General features: G+C 40.9%; 1 long non-coding RNA gene across 4 annotated transcripts in view; it reads right to left on the reverse strand.

Moving 5' to 3' along the window:
* Positions 1-401: 401 nt before the first annotated feature.
* LOC102549557 (uncharacterized) overlaps positions 402-19887 on the reverse strand; it is a 185486-nt gene continuing 166000 nt past the window's right edge. For 3 of the 4 annotated variants that reach the window (XR_010057159.1, XR_010057160.1, XR_359258.5), the window contains 3 exons: positions 12389-12456; positions 9803-9877; positions 402-678 (listed from right to left, as the gene is read on the reverse strand). This is a non-coding gene — a long non-coding RNA (uncharacterized LOC102549557). Of the gene's footprint in view, positions 679-9802; positions 9878-12388; positions 12457-15407; positions 15787-19887 lie in introns of those variants that run through there. The other variant, XR_005492782.2, reaches the window with a different exon arrangement.

Consider the following 19887-nt stretch of genomic DNA (forward strand, 5'->3'; position numbering starts at 1 on the left):
AGTGGATAGCATCAATAGCACCTGAGGAATAACAGCCAATGTTGTCTTCTGGCCTCCACAACTAGGCATGTACATATATGTGAACCTGCACCACATGCACATAACACACACACACACACACACACACACACACACACACACACACACACACACACACAAGGTTCTTGGGTAATTCTGCAAATCCGAGGTGTGAGAAGCAGTCCTATTTGAGAGAAGCACAGGGTACAGAACACATATAACTTTAAGCTTTCTTGTAGTCAGATTGCAATGTTAAAGCAAATTAATGAGAATTATTTTAGCCTTAACAATCTATTTTAACTACACATATATCATAGATTGATGCAGAATATTGCATTATCATTGAGTCTTGGCATTTGAAATTTAACACTTACACATCTCAGTTCAGAGAAGACACTTTTTATTGACTCTGACACACTCTATGGGTGGGCTAGCTCCAGAGCAGGGTTCTTGAAGGCTATCAGGGATCAGAGCCAACTGAAGGTCTGGTGGAAACACATGCTGTATCTTCTTCCTCCAGTTCTTTATGTAGATCTGGCTCTGATACTGCCGATTCCACTTCTGAGAAAGTCCAGGTGGTGCCCATTCAGCTGACACTAGACAACAGTGGTAGCCATTGCTTCAGAACTATGTTTTACATATCCCAACAGGCACAAGTTTCTACAATTAGGAGGGAAACAAAGAAGAATGGGGTGTATGGGAGAAAGAGAAATGACAGTCAGAATAAGAAGGTTAGCTCCTCACTTCTGAGACACAATGGCAAAGGCTGTGTTTTGGAAGTCACATACAATTGATATGGGGGTTTTAATAGGTTAGCCTCCATAGACTCATATGTTTGAATGCTTAGCCCTTAAAGAGTGGCACTGTTAGGAGGTGTGGCCTTATTGGAGTACTTGTGGCCTTGCTGGAGGAAGTGTGTCACTGTGGGGGTAGACTTTAGTGCTCCTATGCTCACACAGTGTATGTGGCACACAATCTCCTTCTGCTGCCTGCAGATCACGATGTAGAACTCTCAGCTTTTCTCTAGTATCATGTCTGCCTGCAGGCTGCCAAGCTCCCTGCCATGAAGATAATGGACTAAATCTCTGAAACTCTAAGGCAGCCCCAATTAAATGTTTTGTTTTGTTTTGTTTTGCCTTAATATAAGAGTTGATGGGGTCATGGTGCCTGTTCACTGCAATAGAAATCCTAAGACAGCTCTTGCTCCTCTTTTGCTCTTGCTCTTCTCTTCCAGTTCCCATTCTCTCCCCAACCCCCCTCCTTCCACCTGCTCACTTCTCTAATTTCTGTCTTTCTCTGTCTCCATGTCTCTGCCTCTCTCTCTCTCTCTCTCTCTCTCTCTCTCTCTCTCTCTCTCTCTGACTTACTCTGCCTCTACTACTGTCTTGACTCCCCTCCCCATACCCTGAATAAATTGTATTCTGTACTAAAAAAGAATCCTAAGACAGTTGTCCATGGGAAGAAAAACTAACCATCTTGACAGAAATGAATATATTTTTGAGATACTTGTCCTGTCAGTGATAGCCAAATTAGACTATTAAGACAATGGCTACAAGGAATTGGAATTTTTCTGGGAATTTCATGCAGGGAAAGGAAAAGGGTGAGGTATGGTGCTTTTCTCACACAATTCTGGCAACTTGTCAGACCACCTTGCAGGAGAGATTGGAGTCAAGGCTGATTGGCTAATGATAAGCAGAACTAAACCTTGACCAGAACTGCTTAGTTAATAGATAACTCTTGCCTTCTATTTAAAACCTAAACCTTGTAGTAGAACCATGAAGATAGACTTAGGAATTCACTGGTATTCTGTGTCTGTTCCTCTTCCCAATGTGGCCACATGCAATAAGTCTGATTTTTCTGCTTTTTAGTATTGTTTGTCTGTTTATTTGGACTGTTAGGACTGCGAGGACCCAGGTTCTGACCCTAACAACTCTTGCAACAAAGTCAGCAGACTGATTTGACCATGTTTTTACTTGACTTAGAAAACAATACAAAACTGTGCCCCTGTGACTTGGGGTCACACCTCATGCCCCAAAACTAGGTTCAGTCTCCAAGCTTCAATAATAAAAGAGCCAACTTAATAGTAGAACACATAAGAGGGGAGATGTCGGCTCAATGTAGGCTCTTGGGAAGAGGAACAAAAAAATTCACTACCTCCAGCACCCCAAATCCATCAGGGTCCTGAAATCAAAGTAAAGTTTAACACAGGGCTAAGGATGTGCCTACCTACATAATCCTGGTCAAGTTGTGATCTGGCCTATCATTGATCCATCATTGCCTAGGCCTCAGTCTAATTCTGTAGGATGGTCTGATGATAAAGAACTAGGATTTAGATAGATTCCCTGGCAGGCTGACAGAGAGGAAAGAGGGCTGTGACTGGATAATAAAGATGACAAACTTTGCAGATGCTTGGCTGCTCCTTTATCCACCTGACCTGAGCCAAGAGTTTGGTAGACTTTTTCTCTAGCTAATAGAGCCCCTGCCTGTGGGTGGTCCAGCAATTTCAAAACCAGACCAGGATGTGCTTACTCCAAACTTGTGGACTCATCAGCATCCCTGTCAATTTTTCAAACTGACCAACCCTAAATTGGGGGAGGAGGACCTCCTCAAATTCTTGAAACCTCCATACCTCAAGGACAGATGGGGCCTTTGGTTTCTGGAGTCCCACCTCAGCATTGTGAAACATCTTTCTCTTTGTGTGCCTTGGTGTGGTGGTGGTGGTGGTAGCGTGTGTGTGTGTGTGTGTGTGTGTGTGTGTGTGTGTGTGTGTGTACCCCTGCCCATACAAACACCACACACACACACACACACACACACACACACACACACACACACACACACACACACTGCTGGGGATTTTTCCTTCTCCCAGAATGATACTCCTGGGGAAGTTCCCATTCTGGGGAGGGGGGCTGAATAGTTTGATGTATTGAGACACTTTTAAGAGTACCTTCATCTCTGTCAGTCCAATTATATGTCTGGACTTAGTGAATACTTCTCTAAAAGTTTCTGAAGTGTGTCCAGGGCCCATGACACTTTATGACACCATCTCTTGCATTTAGTGTCTTCTTTGAAGTTTCCCTTGACTCTCTTCTTCCTGTCCATCACATTCAATGAACTTTTTTCTATTCTGTGGAGGAGAACCTACCAGGGCTATCTGCTTCTCAACTTTTCCCATTCCCAGTTTGCCCTGCACATTGCTACCAGGAAGACCCTTCGGGAAGGTAAACCTATTCATATCCCGCTTTTGGTATAAATGACCCAAAGCTTCCCTTTACCTTCAGAACAAAGCTAACCTGTTGTTCTGATCTTTGAGGCTCCCCATGAAACCCTTGCCAGCCCTACTTCAGGACATTGGCTATTGGTGCTCACTCTCTCATTGGATGAGCTTTTATCTGACCTGGAACTGTATTCAGTGAGCCTTCTGTTTAAAGTCACATGTCTCCTGGCTTAATGGCTAATTCTCCATTTAGCTCCAGTTTAAATGTCCTCCTAGACCAGGAGGTACAGGAAGAAGTCACTGCAGGAACTGAAAGAGAGCAGCCAACCCTGGGTCTCCTCAGGGCACCGTGATCCTTCATACCACTTACCAAGCTTTGTTGGTTACTAGTGTCTCCCTCAGGAGGAGCTCAGGAGGAAAGGGGACGTGAATTTGGTCTGTTTCACACTTACTCCCTCTCAGTGCAGAACCTGGCACAGAGGTAACTGGCATCTGTGTATGATCTAACTGGACAATTCTGCCGTGTTAATTACAAGGAAACAACAATATTAAAGATTCTCTCTTGGATGTGTTTTGCTTAGGGCCATTCACAGGTGAGAAAAGGGAACTCAGCAGTATTGATATGAACATATTAGAATGTTCAAGGAAGATCTAAGAAGACAGAAAAGGGGATTGCAGCAGGCTGGCTGCACCATGACGGCCAATGTCTAGAGGAAAATGTATCAGTTATTTGCAGGAAAATGCTCACCAGGAGATCCAGGCTGATGGCACAGAGGACGGTTTTCATTTTCTTTATTTGGGCAAGCTCCTGTGCCATTTTAAATTAAACTAAATCCCATATGGTTGCTTGCTGTAGAATTTATTTTTAGGCTTCAGCTATCATCTCTGGGGTGTATCCTGTTTCTTTTTATAGCCAGACCACAGCTATTGATTCCCAGGATCGTTGTGTCTTCTTTGTCTAGGTGCAGGCAGTCTAGGCAGCAGTGATTGCTCCCTACCAGGGGAGCTGCCTGAAAATACCAGGGCAGCTCCAAGGCAGCCTCTCCTTTGCTGCTTCTGCTCCATGCCCACAGCAGAGGACCAGCTGGGGGTTTCATTGCCAGAAAAGCTGATATATCAGCTGGAATCCCACAGAGGGAGGCCCCCACCAATTCAGACATTTACATGTGGGCAGACCTTAGCTCCAAACCCATTCTTCATCCTGCCCCATACTTGCCTCCACAGTGGTGTCTTTTGTTGTGCCTGTGCTAAAGGGAGTCCTGGAGCCCCAGCTATTGTGAGCCTCCAGTCTGCTATCTGTGTAAGAGGGGTGGGGGTGGGAAGTACTCATGCTCATCTGCCTTTCCTCCCTCTTCTTTTTATTATCATTAATAATGAAATATTGAGTCCAGGCTGCTAATGAGCCTAAACTCCCCTCTGTTCGTTTATTTTTTTGCCTCCACACTGTCACTTCAGAGTAAATTACTTTTCTCTGCATCTTGTTCAGGGTATATCACACCAGTATGACCCTCCCCCTCCCACCCTTGTTCTAATCTCAGGGTTATTCAGTTTCTTTCACTGCAGTTTACTGAGCAAGGGAGGTCAACCCATCTATCATACTTAAACCTGCGCAACACGTCTTCTGCTGCAATTGAGACATCTTTCTTGCTGCACTGAGTTGCCTTGGGTTTTAAACACTTATACAATACACATAGCTGTAACCTATAAAAGAGTAAATACATAATATATGCTGATATCTCTGTGTTATGAGTCTAATGGAAAAATATTTAAAGACCAAGAGCAGAGAGAGACCTGTTCTGGAGGGAGGGGGCTAACTGAACAGCTTCCTACACCATGCAGACACATCTGCTGGGCTCTGGCTCCGGCTTATGGCATGCTAAGCACTTTCTTATCAATTGGGAGATGTCAGGATGTGAAAGCAGCTAACAGATTTTGTGCCAGGACAACAGCTAGCACCTCCACTATGCTTTTGTCTTTTGTTCAAAAAAGCTAAAGTAACCTTCATCCCACAGCCATTTCTTCTAGTCTACTCTGCTGCTCGTCACTGCAAAGCACTACTCAGTCCTCCTCCCTCCTTTTCCTTTCCTGATTCCATGCTCTTTACCTGCTTCCGGTGACATCCCACCTTTGCCTGTCAGAGTGTGACGTTAGACAAAGATCACAGCCTTCTTAGCTGAGTGTTAGCAATGCCGGTGCTTCCTTTGGAGTGCTTTGGAGCTGTGGCATGCTTAGTAGACTTTTAAAACTTTTCCCCACTAATTTACAGTTTCCCCTCAGGAAATCGTTTTCTGCCTCAGATAGGTATGTACAATAAATACATATATCAAACACCTGCTGATGATAAGCCATAAGAAAAGTATCTTAAACAATTTTTGTATGCATATAGTTCTACCATTTGTTAAAGAATGAAAGCAGATTGAGTACTAATGAGATGTAAGTGTTTGTATATTTTTACATAAAGATTTAAATCTCGACAGAGTATTCAATAGTAGAGGGGTATAGAGCATATTCAGTGTTTTTTGGAATTGATCGATATTTTAATTTTTCAATCATTGCTGAGTGTTGCTTTGCATAAATGCATAGTATATAATGACAGAAGTGTGCTTACAGACACTTCTGAGGTTGCTAGAAATTCTGTTCTAATCCCAAGCCAAAAATTCATACAGAGATTTCAAATGCAATTCAAGTCAGCAACTCAAACAGTAATTTTAAAAATCAAACATTTTAGCATAATATAACCCAAATATGCACTAATTTGGTACTTAAATGCCGAGGAATGATGTCAGGAGCATATTAAAAATCTTTGTTTCTTGTAATTGAACCATTATGTTTCGTTAAGGGCAGAACACTGACCCTCTAAAATAGTCTCTAATCTGAGCTGAGGAGTTCTAGGTGGTTTTTATTGTCCTTACCTGACAGTGTGCACAGTACAAAGTGCATGCTGCCTGTTCAGAAATGAGGTTGCTGCAAAGTTGTTTAACACAGCATGGTCAAACACTGCCACAAATTCCTGAGACTTATCGCACAATTGACTTTAGGTTAATTTTTGTTCATTGTCCATTCAGAACATTTTGCTGTGACCCCCACATTCAGTAATCCCAGGTAGGGTTGCAAGCCATAGTTTAGGAATATGGGCTCACCACAGAGCCTCATGCCTGGAAAATGCTTAATAGATTTTTTTCTTCTTTGGCTTCCTTTTCATATTTGTCACTTCTTTTGTTATCAGTATGAATTCTGACTCAGAGAATAAATGTTCTCCAATCACTCCTCCATCCTATACAAAATAGTACAAGTTTTATGTTGTGGTTGATAAAACTTTCAGGAGCTGAATAGATGATACACATCAGAAATTCGAAGCTGTCTCTTTATTTAAAATTTTAGTATCTTGTTTATTGTTAATTTCTTGCTTTAACTTTTAAAAATTACAGTACGAAACTATTTATCTTAAGTTTAGAGCTTTCGGTTTTTTGCCTGTAATGAGAGAGTCCTGGGCGTTAGTGGCTTTAATGAGCCCCAGTTCCCGCTGTCACAGAAGCATGTTTCTTCAGTTTCCTTGACTTTTCTACTTTTGCTATGTGTATATACTTGTAACATTAGACACATTCTTTATACGTTTATTTTCTAATTGTATATGTGTGATATGTGTGGCTTTGTATGTCAGTGAAGGGCCAAATGGTGTCAGTTTCTGTGGAAATGAGGCTGTAGCAGGTTGTGAGCTGCTCAATATGAGAACCAAACCTGGTCCTCTTCAGGAACAGTATGTGCTCTTAGAGGATAAACTATATACATTCCTGTCAGCATGCACTGTCTGGATAAAAGGGTCACCCTCTTTGTACTGCCATAGGAGAGCAAAGGAAGGAAGAGTCCATTTAACCCACAAAAGAAGAGATCATTGGACTGAGCATGAAGGAAAAGCAAGCAGAAGACACATTTGAGATCTCTGAGACCCAGATGACAGGTTTTCAAATCTTCCCAGCTGATCCATGAAATCTCATCTTGCATTCCTTGATAAGTCATGACTCACTTAGGGACCAGCCTAGACGTGGGATTTCTTATGAACACGACCTTGTGGGTACAAGACGTCCTAGTAAAAAGATTAGTTCTTTGTATATTTTGGATATAAGGCCTCTATCTGTTGTAGGATTGGTAAAGATCTTTTCCCAATCTGTTGGTTGCCGTTTTGTCCTAACCACAGTGTCCTTTGCCTTACAGAAGCTTTGTAGTTTTATGAGATCCCATTTGTCGATTCTTGATCTTAGAGCATAAGCTATTGGTGTTTTGTTCAGGAAATTTTTTCCAGTGCCCATGTGTTCCAGATGCTTCCCTAGTTTTTCTTCTATTAGTTTGAGTGTATCTGGTTTGATGTGGAGGTCCTTGATCCACTTGGACTTAAGCTTTGTACAGGGTGATAAGCATGGATCGATCTGCATACTTCTACATGTTGACCTCCAGTTGAACCAGCACCATTTGCTGAAAATGCTATCTTTTTTCCATTTGATGGTTTTGACTCCTTTGTCAAAAATCAAGTGCCCATAGGTGTGTGTAGACCGCAGGGAGACAAATAACCCTATTAAAAAGTGGGGTTCAGAACTAAACAAAGAATTCACAGCTGAGGAATGCCGAATAGCTGAGAAACACCTAAAGAAATGTTCAACATCTTTAGTCATAAGGGAAATGCAAATCAAAACAACCCTGAGATTTCACCTCACACCAGTGAGAATGGCTAAGATCAAAAACTCAGGTGTCAGCAAATGCGGGCGAGGATGCGGAGAAAGAGGAACACTCCTCCATTGTTGGTGGGATTGCAGACTGGTACAACCATTCTGGAAATCAGTGTGGAGGTTCTTCAGAAAATTGGACATTGATCTGCCTGAGGATCCAGCTATACCTCTCTTGGGCATATACCCAAAAGATGCCCCAACATATAAAAAAGACACGTGCTCCACTATGCTCATAGCAGCCTTATTTATAATAGCCAGAAGCTGGAAAGAACCCAGATGCCCTTCAACAGAGGAATGGATACAGAAAATGTGGTACATCTACACAATGGAATATTACTCAGCTATCAAAAGCAATGACTTTATGAAATTCGTAGGCAAATGGTTGGAACTGGAAAATATCATCCCGAGTGAGGTAACCCAATCACAGAAAAACACACATGGTATGCACTCATTGATAAGTGGCTATTAGCCCAAATGCTTGAATTACCCTTGATGCCTAGAACAAATGAAACTCAAGACGGATGATCAAAATGTGAATGCTTCACTCCTTCTTTAAAAGGGGAACAAGAATACCCTTGGCAGGGAATAGAGAGGAAAAGATTAAAACAGACACAGAAGGAACACCCATTCAGAGTCTGCCCCACCTGTGGCCCATACATATACAGCCATCCAATTAGACAAGATGGATGAAGCAAAGAAGGGCAGACTGACAGGAACCGGATGTAGATCTCTCCTGAGAGACACAGCCAGAATACAGCAAATACAGAGGCGAATGCCAGCAGCAAACCACTGAACTGAGAATAGGACCCCATTGAAGGAATCAGAGAAAGAACTGGAAGAGCTCAAAGGGGCTCGAGACCCCATATGTACAACAATGCCAAGCAACCAGAGCTTCCAGGGACTAAGCCACTACCTAAAGACTATACATGGACTGACCCTGGACTCTGACCTCATAGGTAGCAATGAATAGCCTAGTAAGAGCACCAGTGGAAGGGGAAGCCCTGGGTCCTGCTAAGACTGAACCCCCAGTGAACTAGATTGTTGGGGGGAGGGCGGCAATGGGGGGAGGATGGGGAGGGGAACACCCATAAAGAAGCGGAGGGGGGAGGGATTAGGGGATGTTTACCCGGAAACCGGGAAAGGGAATAACACTCGAAATGTAAATAAGAAATACTCAAGTTAATTAAAAAAGAAAAAAGAAAAAAAAAGATTAGGTAGCAGAAGTCAAATGGCATGGCTTAGCTGTTTTCATTTCCATATGTGCTAGTAGGACTGCAGGAGGTGGGGGAAGGGATCTTCTCTGTGTCCCATGATCAAGTAGGGGACATACAGTGTAGTTCCATACAGTACTTTTGGTTTAAGGATAAAGAGTAGCCACTAGTCAAGGAACAAGCTGACTCTTTGAGCTCCCAGGACTATTTGCCAAAGTAGCATGTAACACAGTTCTGTGTTTACCTTCTATGAGCATTCAAGATACTGTTGGAAAATTATGCAATTATTTTCCACGTCTTGCATTTCTGGCAGAGTCTTAGAAGTTTTCATAGTTTTTGGATAAATCTACTGTCTATTAAAACAAAGAACCTGTAAGTCTCACATAAATCCCTCAGCTAACCCTATTGCACCAGCCAAATCCAGCCAGTGTTTAGGCTCAGCTCCATATAAGTCACTAAGCAAACCTAAAATTCATTAACCGGATACAAACTTCTTTTTCTGTTTCTTCAGATTTATTCTGATTTGAAGCTAAGTGTCAGTAGCACTTTTGTTCCAATTTGTTCTTCTATTGTTTGTAAATATGCCTGAAGAATATATTAAAATGTCACAACGGAAGCATCAAACCACTTACCTTTATAATCACGATTTAAGATCTAGCCTGGTGCTGGAGTCTTACTGGGTAGTGGTCTTCAAATTCAGCAGACATCTACCAGAGAGATTTAACAGGAAGAATTATTATTCCCAGTGATTGGGATCCACATTCTAACTTAATGGGTCTGGAATGGTATCAGAAAACTGGCATTTTCAACATGTGCCCATGTGGGATGGTTAGTTTTACAGCATGTGTCCAGATGGGACAGTTAGTTTTGGTTGTCAACTTGACTGATTGGGAGATAGCTAGAAATCTGGTGTGGAAAAGAGTTCAGAAGCCTTTGGTATTGGCTTGTAGGAGGAATTTGGGGGAGTTTGGGGGACTATAGAATGCTGGTAGCAGAGCTCAGTGGATGATCCTGTTGAGGATCAGTCATGGTTGTGCTTGTGAGGTTTCAGATAGAAATAAGGACTCTACTGGGATTCCAGCTATGCAACCTGTGGTGTTACAGTCTTGGCAAAGAACTAAGATCTATTTACCCATACCCCAAAACTTTATATAGGCTAAGTTTAAAGGTGCTGGGTAGCTTTTTGGTAGAAGAAATTTTATGGCAGCCTAACATTAAAGAAGCATACTGGATGCTCCTATCTACCTTAAGCTAGATTTACAATGAAAGTCAGGAACAAAAGCCAGTGTAGAAATACTTTTTAAAAGTGTAGCTTGGACAGAACAGAAGTATGTGTGAATTTCAAGTTTAAAATGGCACAGTCTCCAAAAAGAGTTATAGCACTAAAAAGAAGTCAATTAGACTCCCTACTGGGAGAAAAGGGAAGATGTCTTGAGGAAATTGTCAAGATACCACCCTTACTCCAGTACAGTTCCAAAGGCGTGAAACTCACACTCATTTCAAAGGCTTTCACTACAAGTGAGAACAATAGGCCCCATTTGTACAGGGTTACCTAGAAAATAATTTTTCTTTGGATTTATTTCTATTTGTTCATCTATAGAGATATCAAAGACTGCTTAAGACATGGCTCAAGTGGCCTGAATACAGTTTGCATTAGTGCAGACATTGGTATTGTCCACATGGTGCTAATTCTGTTAATTATACCAGATGCAGGAGTTAGGGGATTATGGCAGCTTCTACCTAAGATTTCAGCAGAAAGCTCAGAAAACTAGGTGGTATATGATAGTTTTCTAAGATATTTTGTGTTGTTGTGATAAAATGCTGAAACCAAAAGCACTTCTCTCTCTCTCTCTCTCTCTCTCTCTCACACACACACACACACACACACACGTTAAAAATAAGAATAAAATCTTAAAACTCTGCAATAGCAGGATTGAGTTGCCTAAAGGCGAACTTTTAGAGGATGATTTGAATAAAGTCAAGCAGAGGCCCCAAGAAATTAGAGATGCCAGGAATGTGGAATGGAATGCTTTCTAAGGAGGCCTGGAGACAGCCAGAACAGCAAGTCCATGGGTGTGGTCCTATGGGCTTCAGCCGACAAGGTTGTGGGGACAGGGCTTCCTCAGCCTTTGGAGCTCACACTTTACTATCCTGTGTCCTGCACACCTGACAGGAAGTTTCAGGATTTAATTATTACACTGCTGGATTTTACTCTTGCTTCCATCTGGACTTGGCTTCCTCTTTCTCTTTTCCTATCTTCTGAAATGAGGATACTAGTGACATATCTGTGTGTTCTGAAAGTGTGTGACATTAAGTTTATACCTGTTTTTGCTTTGAGTTTCAAAGGATACTTTGTGCCTGGATGTTCAGGAATGCGGGAACAGTGACTATTCTATAGAATCTTAGGGATGAGCTAAATTTATTTTCACTATGAGATAGAATTGTGCTTCATCCAGGAGAAGAATTCTACACTTCACTTTGGGCCCAGAATGTCTGCCAAAGAAACCACCTCACCAGCTCCTGCCTCTCAAATATTGCACCACTGACTACACTACTAACTAGTAACTCATGGTAGTGTAAGTAAACTGTTCCTCATGAATTCAAGAATTTTATCTCATGGGTTAGTTCATGAGGAACAGGTTACTTAAAGTACTTCAAGCCAGTTTTTGGAATAGAATGGTGTGACCTTAAGAAGGACATTAAAAAGTTTGTCTTGTCTCTTTTTCTTTTCCTAGATATCATGAAGTGAGCTTCCTCAGCTATGTGCACCTCTATGAGGTAGTGTACTGTCTAAGACCCAAAGCAATAGCTCTAAGAGACCATGGGATAATCTTCCTAAAACCAAGAGCCAAAGTAAATCTTTCCTAACTTTAAGTTGATTACTTAGGTGTTTTGCCACAGCAATAGAAATCTGATCATCATCATCACATCAAGTATTGTAGATGCTGATTATCTGGAGACTGAGATCTGAAGACTATTGGTGTAGACCCTGGATGTATCAGTGATGCTACTGATATTTGGATGGTCCCATAAATTCAATAATCTCATAAACACAAGATCCTTTAGTCCACCATTACAGTAACCTGTGCTGCTACTCTTACACATTCCTTTCCAGTGTATTATCTGCTCTATCCTCAGTCTTCTCTTTTCTACCCAGCCAATGGGTAGAATACCACCCAGCCAGTGAGTAGAAAAATATGAAGGGCAAACTTCTCCACCTCTTAGCCATCTTATCCCACAGGAAGCATGTGTCATCAACAGGATGGTTCTTGTTGTCCAGATGTACCTAGGAGGAAGCAGAAATGTATTCGGTTGACTTCATATAGATCCTTCTGTGACACACCTAAAGGATGTTTGGATTTTATTTTGTTTGTGAAAGTTTAGTTAATGGCCTCAGTTTTCTACTTTGCATCAGTACTGATTGCATCCAAGCCAGGTTTCTATGTTTGTGTTTCTTTCTTAAATAATGGGTACTTTACCATGCTCTGTCTTGTCTTTGCAGAGAACAGGAGCCCTGATGGTGGAGCTGGGGTTTGAAAAGGATACCAGCAGAGGAAGAAGCACATACTACTTCAAAGAGCCACAGCTCCCTTCTGTAAGATCTCCCATGCATAGTAAAGCTAGAAACTACACCCATGAAGTCTCACCAACATGACTGCCTAAACATGAGCTGAACAAGGGCAACAATAGACATGCTAAAATGGACAAGGAAAGTCCACAAGTACTTAGCTCCACACAGAACTATAGGTAGCTAAGAAATGCCGAGGGTGGAAGAAATAATCATGCTCTTTTACTTAATGGGGGAAGAATATAAGCAAATATGGGGTGTGGAAAGGAGGAGAAGAAAGAATCTGGTTTTCTTGCTTGTTTTACTCATGCTGCTCCTTCTGTGTTTCAGTTCCACATGGTTAGTGTGAGAACTGGAGAATGAGCATCTGGCTGAGGCTAATTTTTGTTACAATCATGATTCTGACAAGCTGAATGGTGCCCAACTATATATGTAGGCAGCGGTGCTTAAAATATCCATGCAACCACCACCAGCTTGAAGAAGCATTATATACAAGTAGAAAAGATAGCATTGTGTGCCAAGTAAGGTTCAAAGGCAGACATTCATGTTGAAATCAGTTTCCTTCCCACGCCAGAGTTTACTGGGAGAGAGGAAATAGCTGCACACTCTATTCTGGCTGCTGCTTATTTATACACACATCCCTTTTCCTTCTGGGATGTCTTCTACACAGAAAGTCTGAGCCACCCTAAGTGTCTGTTCTGCATAGCTTTTACATTACATAGCTATCTAAGAAGTTATACCCAATGTTTAAAAGCTCACTTGTAAGGTGGGCATTCCTTGCCCTCAAGGATTGGTAGAAAACAGTGTACCTCCAAGGCAGAGTGACTCATGCTTGAAACTTGAACTGAGTCTAGAATTAACATTCTGCTCCACACAACAATGAACACAGGTTTGTGTCAGTGAACCTTCAACCCTAGCATTAAAGGGGGCTGATTACTCTCCCTTCCTACAGTCTACCCTATAATAATGATTTGTCAAATTATTTCTTATATAACTCCAGTAAAATTTAGATCAAATAGATCTTTTTAATGATAAATTATCAATGTGCCTAATATCTGCTTCAGTAAAATCCTACATAATAAATGTATGGACATCTAGCATTGATTGTGTCCAAAGCTATCCTAGAGATATTTATTTATTTATTGGAGAAATGTTCCTCTCAATGCTTTCTCTCAACCTTCATTGTTTCCAAATACCTCATGTAAATGTCTATCTTGTCACCCAACATACTTTGATATTATGTCAGCAAGTATCTGGCTAAGGCCAGGTTTATCACAGAAATTTGCTATGACTTATATATACCACTCAGTAAGGTTTTCTCTTTTTCCATGTCTTATAATCACTATTAAGAGAATCCACTCTTCTCTTTTGAATTCCAAGCTCCAGCTCTTGTTCCAAAATCCCTGCATTATCAAGACATCTAGAAATGTCTAACATCATCATGCAAACTGAGTGAACACTATGAGGGGAAGTAGTTAGTGTTTGTCTTGATGACCTTCAGACAAAGGGCAGAAGACTGACACAAAGCAAAGGCCAAGCACACTTTCTTATGTTTCTTTTCTCTAGAACAGACTGCTTTCCACATGTGTTCACTAAGGACTCTTTCTCAGGAAGTTTTGTGTCATAACAAAATGGCAGCTTATCTGGGGCACCAGGAAGCCTGCTTTGACATTTCCTGTGACCTCTCCTCAGATTGTGTTTTGACCTCATTCACTGCGAGTTTCTGGGTTTCATTCAGAGCAGAGAGCTGGTGTTGTGACTACTTTTTTTCCCCCACATTTGATCTTACTGTATTAAACGTCAGGTGTTTTTGTTTGTTTTGTTTTCACAAGTTGCTAAATTAGCATCCTTACCATTTTGGCCCATTTTCATTTCACTATGATATACACAGTAAACTATCACCTAGTGAGGTGGCCGTTTTTGATCTTCTATGCTTCTCACCTCTTTAGCCTTCACTTTTGTGAAATTAACCTAATGAAGATCCACTGGTTTGTTAGGAAACTATATTACTAACAAGAGGAAAAGAAAATACTACTCTGTCTATCAATAGATTGACATGTTTTATGAAGTGCAAGTGACAGCCTTTCATGCAGGCACTAACAGCATTACTGGTAGAGGGCTTTTAAAGATAACTAATATACTTTATGACATGAAATATATTAAAATGTCAATGTTTTAACCAATGTTTATAGAAATATATTACAGTCATTTATTGAGTTTATTAAACATGTTATGGACTAACAAGATAAAAGATGATTTACAAATAAAGTTGCTATTATTTGGATTGAGTCTGATATCTGAGATACATGGAGTGCTTTTCTTTTTCAACAGAATGGAGCTACATTTTTTGGAAAATAAATTAATGTGTGAAAGCAATGTTCCAAACTCATTTAGTCAAATTTATCTGTGCTTTTATACAACTACATTGATGTGAAGACTTGTACACTTTGAACTGTTTTGGAAACTCTCAGAGAAATTAATTCACAAATCCAGCCTATGCACTGTAATTGCTGGGTGCTTAGCTGTTGTCCTTATCCAACTCCTAGATCTGAATCTTGCTGAAGGTATGGTTTTCCTCCGTAGTCTCAACAGCTTGTTCAGGGAAGGACACAGACTAGGCAATCAGAACACATTTCTTAAATAAATTGTGGGAAAATTAATGACTTAACTCCATCTGAGATCTGTTGGTTGACCGTCTTTCTCACAAACTTGAATGATCAGGACAGGACATCAGTTGCAAAGAATGGCTTCCTGATGGAGTATACATTAACGAATCAGACTTTCAAAGTAACGATGGTTAGCCAAAAAGCCATAGACTCAGGCATTCAGATTATTAGCTTGAATTTAGCATAAGACTGTGAGTTCATTTTGTGGTAAAAGGACATTGCTGAGTAAAGGGCCTCTTGAGTGGAGGTCTACATAGCAGGTTGGATTTCATATGTCAATAACTTTTCATGTAAATTCTCCATAGTTTAAACAAAACCATGAGGGGATGGGGAACTTGCCTTGACTTGTCTTAAAATACCTATCTAAATTTCATTACAGCCCATCTGGCTATCATCCTTCGTTTCCCTGTTTTTCTAGAAAATTTTGGTCTCTACAGCACCAGAGCAATGCCAGTTTCAAGAGGAGTGAAGCAAAGTGTGAGCATGGAAGATGTTTTATTTTGCTGAGAATATTCAGCATAGGGAAATGTTGTAGTTAGCTCTGAAGGGGTCAAAGTGAAAGACTGGCATCTGTGAGTCTCTAAAACTAAACTTGGGCTTAAGAGGACTGCTGACTCAAGTAAAGTTTTTCTAAAAAGTCAATTACATTTTAAAAGAGTTGAAAATTAAAGTATGAGGAGACAGTGTTGCTATACCCCAAGGAAGTAGCCACTGTTTATCTTATATATTCGTATACATGGCCTATCGATGCATCAAACACATAGATACTTATAAGTGCAATTTATTGAAAGAGAAGCTTATACTGCTTATTTAATTTTGTGTTCTGATTTTGTTTTTTACCATTTACTTGTGTGTGTGTGTGTGTGTGTGTGTGTGTGTGTGTGTGTGTGTGTGTGTGCGCGCGCGCGCGTGCTCTTGCTATAGCATGCACATAGAGATCAGAGGACAACTATTCTCTCCTTTCACCATGTGGGGTCCAGAGATTGAACACAGTCCTTTTGCCTTGGTGACAAGCATCCTCATACCTCTGAACCATCTTAATAGCCCAGCCTGCCATTGTCTATCCAGCTGTATAATTAAATGCTGAGATGGATTTAGAGTACATTTATCTGTTGAGAGGAATACTACCATTGCACATTTAGAATGAGGAACACCTAGGGTTTAAAGGTAGCTTAGAAATCACTTACTTGAACCTGACTCCCTTTCTCACTCCACAAATTAGGAAAGCAATGACCTGGCAGTTATCAGCTGTATTTGTGTATGCTTTCCTATGCACTGTGGGATATGAGCACAGGGCATGGGGCAATGTGCCAGCTCCCAATCAAAGCATTGCTCACAGCCCGAATCAGGTACCTGTTAGCTTTATGATACAGGATATCATTAAAATTATATACACTACCCTCTCCCCCTCATGGTGTGTACTGGAGGGTCATTGTGAAAATTAAATGTGTAAGTATATAAGAACCATGAACAGTGGACAACAGATGACATGTGCTCATAAATGTTAACATTTTAGTCTCTGTGTGAGGAAATACAGTGGCAAGTTCATGACTATGACCTTTAGCTCTCTCAAAAGACTGACATAGACTGACTATAAAAGATGGTTATAAGCCCATGTTTCTAATCCCACATATCTAGATGTTGAGACAGAAGTATTGTCTTGAGTTAAGGATGGTATTGGTTACATTGAAAGCTCCAGGACAGCCAGAAGTATATTGCAAGACTATCAACCACTCTTCCCCCATATCAACAATTCGATTTTGTAATCAGCTCATCAGCTAATCAGAAACACACTGTGAGCAAATGTAGTAATGAACTAGGCCTTGTGGAATACGAAAGGAATTCTAAAGGGGCTTAGCAATTCCACTGTATGAACGAAACTTAAAGATGAAGCAAGCAAACTCAATAATTCTAATAACCATGTCTAGTCACGTGCGTCCACCCATGTGCACAATTGCATATTATTAACTCCGATAGGGGCCTTTATCCATTCTAATGGCTCCTGTTGGGGCAGGAACAGACAGAAGTGGTATACCCGCCCAGGAGCTGAACCACAGGATATATGGACTCCTAGCCCAATGCTCAGTGGTTATATTCATGTGATAAGGCTATGGTTTGAATTTGAGATATTCCCTAGAGGCTTATAAACATTAGTTATAAGCTTTATCCATATCCACAGTGCTAACAGAAGGAGGTGTGACCTTTAAGGGATGGAGTATATTTGCAGTGCCTGCCCTCCTCTTCCTCTACTGTGTCTATTACATGCTCATGTGCACAGCCTCAAAAGCAACAGAGTCAACCAATTATGGACAATCTCTCTAAAAAAATTGTGAGCTAAAATGAGATTTTCCTCTTATAAGTTTATTATTTAATCATATTTTATTTATAGTCATCAGAATATATGTAGTCAGAAGCTGATGGTTGTAGTATTGATTGGAATATAGTCGGAAGCTATTTATTGGAATATTATTTGGACATATTTATTGGAATGCATATAGTTGTAACCTGAATGGCATATTGGTTCAGAGGCAGGGCAAATTTAGCACGTGTGACTCAGAAAAGAAAGATCTCAGGGAAAGAGGATTTCAGTTCGTCTTAGAAGGAATGGGCAGGAAGCAAAGCTGTAAGTGGGGAGCCACCCAGGTATAGGGAAGACAGGGGTGGGAGGCTCCAGCATAGTATAGTAGGGATAGTGGGGTGTATCAGAAGACAAGGAAGTCAGCTCAGCAGGCTTCACCTTAGATGGAAAGAAATTTTACTCCTAGGAGTCTAGTTTGAACCAAGGTCCTTGGCAAATAGTATAAAGACCTCCATCATATGATGAAAATAAAGGGCAATTGAATCTTCTCACTCAGAGCTGGCAGTGAGCAGAGCAAGGTCTTCTCCACATTTGGAGATACAAAGACTTGAAATCTTTAGGAATTAAGAGGTGGAAGAAGCTTGAACATCCTGGCATCCGAATGTTACTGGGGACCTTGCCCACAGTCATGTGTACATCTATCCTATGGCTAATGCTCAGACATCCTGGAAGCACTGTTACTGGAGACGTTTTCCACACGTCAAGCATATATCTGTCCTATGGCCACAGGACCACACAGAGTATGCTTTTCTAAGATGCTCGTGTGTTCTGCTTTATAAGCTGCAAAGGGTTAACCATTGACTGACACAATGTCTGTTGCTTTGCCCTTCACTCCAGTGACCACAAACCACGCTAGCTCAAACCATTCACATGTCTCTCCTAGGACAGCCAATACAGCTGAGGCCAGCCACGGAACAGATGTTCTGAGCAATTGAGAAGCTCCTCTTGGAAACATAGCCCACAAGATACACATGCAGCAGAGAGACTGATTAAAAATACAAGATGAAATATTGCAGCCATCAATCCTTCTTGCACATGACTGCCTTCTAATGAAAGGGTAGAGCTTCCAGAGAGAGAAAAGAAATGAAGAAAGGGGTTTTTATCAATTTCAGAGAAACACTTTGATACAATCCTGAAAATTTTTCTTGGTGAAATATTTTCTATTACCCTCCATCATACAGCGTCTGTTTAATTTCCCCCTTTCAGCAGGTATATATTTCAGTTTTTAATTTAAAGAAAACACTGTTGTTCCTCATTGGTTTCCCCACTCCATTTCATTTCCTATTTGCTAGCTTCTCCATAGAAGTTCTGTAGTTGTTGTTGCCAGAGATGAGCAATTTCTTGTGATATTTTGTTCCCCAAAACTTTTGTTTGAAAAAAGAGAATATGGCCACAGGCAATTTAATTTCCCCAGACTTCAATTTTCACATCTGCCAAAAATATGCAATTTCTCCTTCAACCTCCAATACTTACAAGCATGATATTACCTTTATTAATGTATCCGTGTACAGTATTAAAAATAAAACATCTATAGTACAATTATATCTGGTATGGGTGTGAGGCAAGGGTCTTGCTAGGCTGAATCTGTAGGGCCTTATTGAGTTTTATAATAAAAGAACCACTAGGGTCGGGGAAGAAACTCAGTAAAGGGCCTGCACTGCAAGCTTGAGGACCTGAGTCATATCCTCAGGAACTACATGAAAACCTGGGCTTAGTGGCACATGTATGTAATCCTGTATAAGGAAGCAGACAGGCAGACTGGGGGCTCAGTGGTCAGCTAGTCTAGCCTAATTGGTGAGCCGCAGGCCAGCAAGCATCCCTGTCTTAAGAATAAGCGTGGATAGTTCCTGATGAAGACACCTGGAATTGATCTCTAACCTCTACATATACTCATGTACCAAAACACATAGACAAACATAGGTTGCACACACAAAAATAAATTTAGAACACTTGAGACTGTAGCCCACACATCTTTCTCTTTTTATCTTTCCCTTGTACCCAGTATGTATTTATCTTGTTTATTTTTTTACATATATATGTGTAGGTGCATTATGTGTTCTTGCATATGTGTGTGTACATGTTTGTTGGCACATGTGCAGGTAGGTACATGTGTGTAAATATTTC

Source organism: Rattus norvegicus, chromosome 13 (genome assembly GCF_036323735.1).
Source record: "Rattus norvegicus strain BN/NHsdMcwi chromosome 13, GRCr8, whole genome shotgun sequence".
Taxonomy (NCBI): domain Eukaryota; kingdom Metazoa; phylum Chordata; class Mammalia; order Rodentia; family Muridae; genus Rattus; species Rattus norvegicus.